The sequence below is a fragment of the Quercus lobata genome, chromosome 2 (assembly GCF_001633185.2).
Source record: "Quercus lobata isolate SW786 chromosome 2, ValleyOak3.0 Primary Assembly, whole genome shotgun sequence".
Classification (NCBI taxonomy): Eukaryota; Viridiplantae; Streptophyta; class Magnoliopsida; order Fagales; family Fagaceae; genus Quercus; species Quercus lobata.
This window is the reverse complement of record NC_044905.1, coordinates 15,621,219-15,626,911: the sequence shown is the minus strand read 5'-3', so window position 1 is coordinate 15,626,911 and position 5,693 is coordinate 15,621,219.

Genomic DNA, 5,693 nt, shown 5'->3' with positions numbered 1-5,693 from the left:
GTTAATTAGCTGTGTTTATACACATTATATACTGCGAAATGAATGAAACATATCTTCACACATGATTAGTTGATTACGAGCTTTGTGTGGCTTTTTATTTTTATTTTTTGCTTCGGGCTGAATGCATCATGGACTGTTACTTGGATTTTATTCTTTGGGTAGTTATGGCCCAAACCAACTCATTATACATTTTTTTTTTAAAAATAAAAAAATAAAAAAGAGCCTTAGATCTGAATGTTTTTAGCAGATCAAAGGATCTCATTTCATTCTTCAAACTTAATCAGCGTCGGTCTTCCACTTTCATATAGTGATGCTCCTTCGGCTTTAGTAGGTTGAAATTTAGACATGCTTTTCTTCTTACATAAATTCTTTTTCGTTTTTCCCAATTACAGTGATTTTTTATGAATCAGTATGGATAAGAAAACTCTTTAATTTATAATTAATATTTTTTTTTAGGTTTGAGATAAATCAATGTTTATCGACAAGTGCTTGTAGAAATATAAGATTAATTATTTGCATGTAGGACGACGTGTTTTTAACTTTCTGTAATGGGTTTTTATAATTATCTTCATTATTGTGCTAATACAAAAAGTTTATAGTTTGAGCAATTTTTTTCTAGCAAATTTAGTTGGCTACTTGGCTCAATTAGTAAATTAATTTTTTTTCTAGCTTCTTTAGATTAATTAGTATATAGATGACCACAAATTGGGTTATATTGCTATTTTCCATTTATTGTCTGATGTCTTTCTGTATAAATATTAGCTCAAACTATTTTTGTCCAATTTTTCATATAATTTTTTATTTGGAACATAGTTAATTTAAATTATTAAAATTAGTTGAAGATATAGATGACTTTAAGTCACGATTTCATTATTTTTTGGAGCGTGTATTAAATTGTGTAAAATAATTTGTGCAAAAAAAAAAAAAACAGTACCTAAATAATAAATTTGATGAGAAGAATGACAATAGCAATGGCAACGACATCGCACAGACCTATCAGATAAATGCCTTATATATGTTGGGGTGCCATGATATGATTAATGGTTGCTCTCTGGTACGTGTAGTGATGTGCAAGCGATGGAGGGTGCTAGATTCCAAGTCCAAAATCTGCCTCTCCTTGCAAGACGTTGTGGGAAAGAAAAAAGAAAAAAAGGGCTTCGTCGGGGCCAAGATCGTGTAGGGACCAGCGGAAGCAAAGAGGGAAGAACAATGGCGGCTCCAAAATTATCTTTTAGGGGAGTCAATAAAAACTGATGTAGGACAAAAAATCTACAATTTCATTTTTGTAATTATTTAATTTTGATATTTTTATGTAAAAAACTTTATTTTAGGTTTAGGTGATTTAGTTCATTGTTTTTAGGTGCTTTTAATGTTTTTATGTCAAATTTGATTCCTGATATGGTTAGGTACTAATTAGAAGTTATTTTATAATATATTTTCTTGTTTATGAAGTTTTATGAAGCCTTTAAATAGGCCCCTAAGTTTGTAAACGTTTTTTTAGTACTATTGATATTAATAAAAATTCAGACTTTTGTCTATTGTTTCTCAGGTGGATTTTAGAACCCTTTCTCCTTGTAGATTCAAGAAACCCTCGTGGAATTGAAATTATTTTCCGAAGCAAACATACTTAGGGATGAAAAAAATAATCTGACCGTGGGTACCTAACCCGTGAAACATTAGGGTCGGGTTTGGGATTTTTTAATCCAACTCGTAGCGAGTTCAGGTCGGGTGTGGGTATTAGGAATACCTGCCCCAAACCCAAACTCGAATGCAGTAAATTACAAAATTGCCCTAACTATATATATATCTCCTATAATCCTAACCATTCTAAACCCTAAACCTAATCTTAGATTCTCAGCCGCTTCTCTCTCACTCTCACTCTCACTCTCTCTGTCGTTGGCCACCCAATCTTAGCTGCTCCTCTCTCATGCTCTCAGCCTCTCAATCTCACTCTCTCCACCAAAGAAGACAAAGACAACAATTTAAGGTTTTGTTCTATGGGTATATGCTCTTTCGCTTCCACTGTGGTTTTCTTCATTCCTCACCGCAAAGTCTCTCTGATCTCACCCACTTTCGTTCAATCTTGCTCCCTTTATTTGCTTTGCACTGAGTTTAGTGATAGTTGAACCCAACGACCACAACCACGGTGATTTACAACAATGGTTATTGACGTTCTTCTTCTATTTTCTCTTTATTTGACCAGTGGATTTGGGGATTTAGATTCTCTTGTTTAATCTGTGGGTTTGGGGACTTAGAGATTTGGTTGTTAAGATTTGATGTTCTTTGCATGTGCTTGTTTTAGATTTTGATTTCTAATGTATTTGGTTTTTGTGAATAGGAAATTTGAATGGGGATGGTGGATTTGATTTGAGATTTCTTTGGATTTGTTGTTTGTGTTGCTATGAGATTTCAAATGTGATTCTTTTTTCTCAATATTTACTGATTTTTCTTTTTTCTCAAGAAAACATAATTTTTATTTTTAAGATTGGGCCACTGTTTAGGGGCTTTTAGATTGGTCCCTGAAATGGCATGGTGGGGTGGGGCCTACGGGCCCAACGAGGTGGGTTTGGGGGTAAAAAAAAAACCTGTTTAGTTAACGGGGTGGGTTTGGGTTTCGGGGGGTGGGTGGCAGGATGGGTTCGAGGATAAAGAAACCCGCCGCAAACCCAACACGTTGCTATTCTTAAACGTGTTTTGTTTATTGTTTTCTAAAAGTAGATGTGTTTTGTTTCTTGTCCCTTCCGCATCCCACATTAGTTGGTATTAGAGCCTTGACTTATCATGGTCTGTTGGTTAACGTATGTAACAGTAGCAATTCTGGTGACAGAAAACTTAGCAAGTATTACGTGATGTATAGCTAGCACTCACGGGCAACCTATTGGTAAGCAAATTTCATATAGGTCTTATAGAAGAATTGCAAGTTTTAATGGTTATTTTTATAAAGAAGATTTTCTTGATTGGTTACTTGATCTAGAAGATTTATTTGACTTTGAGAATATTTATTATGAGAGAAAAGTTAAACTTGTTTTGTGTAAAATTAGTGAGTATGCCTTACATTGGTGGGAACAAATACAGTCTGATGGAAATAGATGAGGTAAAGAAAAAAAATTTTCATGGCCAAGGATGAAAAAGATTCTGGCTATCCATTTTATCCTTTGGATTGTGATGAACTTTTATCGTATACAAAACAAGATTATTATTGGCCAAGAAGTTCATACTTGAATTATTTTGAAGAGCCATATATTCCACCTTTAAAGGAAGAATTGCATGTTGAAGAAAATATTGTTCTTAAAGATTATGTAGAAGTCAAAGGACAAAGTATAGAGATTTCTGAAGAAATTAATGAGGGTCTTGTTATGGAAGAAGATCCTGTGATCAAGATTATTGTGGAGGGGAATAATGAAGATCCTATTATAGAGAAAGATCTTGAAGTCAAGATGGTAGAGACCATTAATTGAGGAAGAAATTGAAGAGGAAGGTTTCAAGGATCTCAATGAAATCAAATCATATGATTGTCAATCTCAAGATCCTTTTATTTTGGTTGTAAGTGATACACCGAAATTTAATTATTGACTTTTTAGGGTTGATAGATTTGATTTAATTGTTAGTTCTTATTTGATAAATCTCTACAATTACATTAAGACCAAGGAAAAAGAAATTCAAGTTGATTTGTTTATTCTATTGATCAGTTGCAAGTATGGAAAGAAGATCAAGGGGCTTAAGCATTCAAAGTATTTGTTTATTTGGAGTGGAAGATTTCAGATTTCAAAGATGAACTCGAGTATGAGTTTGTTTCAAGTGAAGGGGTCTGATGTAGGAAAAAATTTACAATTTAATTTTTGTAGTTATTTAATTTTGATATTTTTTATGTAAAAAATGTTATTTTAGGTTTAAGTGATTTATTTCCTTATTTTTAGGTGTTTTTAATATTTTTTTTAGGTCAAATTTGGCTCCTATTATAGTTATGTATTAATTAGGAGTTATTTTAGAATATATTTTCTTGTCTGTCAAGTTTACAAAGCTCTCAAATAGGCCCTTAAGTCTGTAAATATTTTTCAGTACTATTGATATTAATAAAAATTCAGACTTTTGTTTATTATTTCTTTGGTAGATTTCAGAACCCTTTCTACTTGTGGATTCCAGAACCCTTTCTACTTGTGGATTTGAGGAATCCTCGTGGATTCGAGGAATCCTCGTGGATTCGAGGTTATTTTCAGAAGAAAGCGTGTTTTGTTTCTTGTTTTTTAGAAGTAGACATTTTTTGCTTTTTGTCGCTTCCACATCCCGCATCAAAAACATATTTTATAAAAAAATATAAAACAAAAGAGAACTTGAATATCTTGATATTGCAAAAAAAAAAAAAAAAAAACAAAAACTGAAATACATAAAATTTTGCAATTGCTTTCTACAATTTTTCATATTTTGAAATCGTTACATGATTTTTTTATTATCAATCCTATGGCTACATCTCTTTCAATGTATGCAGCCAAATAATCATTCATTCATTAATCTCCCATTTGAGTGATTAATTTCAAATTTGTTAAGATCTAAATAAATTTTTACTTTTGTTTTAATTTGGACTTATTAATTTTTGTTTTTTTAATTTTTTTTTTATAGATTTTAGATCAAATTGGTTTGTTATTAGTCTTTTTATTTTGTGTTTAAAAATGTCAGGGTATTGTTAAGAGGATCATATTCAAACTTATTTCAGCTGAGCTTATAAAAAAAAAAAAAATTAGAGTCAGGGTGTTCAAAATTTTATTTTAGGGGGTCAAAATAAACAATTTTTTTTTTTTAAAAAATATTATATATAGTTTTTCATTTTTAGGGCTAGTTCAAGGGTTTGAACCCTTGGGCTCCAAGTGGAGCTGCCCATGGGGAGGAGCAGATCGATAGGATATAGAGAGGAAAGAGGAAACTAATAAAAATTTAGGAAAAAAACCGTAAAAGAATTAAAAAATAATAATTGTTGGTTAATAGATAGTTTGTACATGTGCTTAGAGCATTCCCATCAGGCATTGCAAAATTATGTCATTTTAACACATCAAAAAACATACACTATTATTTTACCACATCATTTTACGATACACCATTCATCATATGTTCTATTCTTGATTCTAAACATTAAAATAATATATACAACACATTAAATGATATATTAACTCAAAACCCAGCCAATATACAAACACAAAACCCAGTGGCAGTTGCCACCAACCATCACTACAACCACCGCCACAACCAAGAGCTTCCTCCACCACCCAAAATACAACTCAAAACAAACACAACCAAATATGCACAACAAACCAATTACTAAACCACCACCAACGGCAAATCAACCGCCACAAACTACAACCACAATAACCGGATTCTCCAACAAATTCTAAATCCAAAAACCTCAACAAAAGAGGGGGGAAAAACTCAAAATCTTCAACAAAACAGAGATTAAAACTCAACCCACTATAGCCACAAACACCGCCAACCCAAAACTCAACCAACCACCGCCACAACCATGACACCACCACTGGCCCAAAACCTGAACCCAACCGATCTATCAATGACCAAACTCAACCAACGATCGGCCTAAAACCCTAGCCCAACCAACCCAAAACCTCGACCCACAACCCACACAATGTCAATCCAAAACCCACACATCGGAACCCATCCCAAAATCTCACATCCACAACCCGATTAAG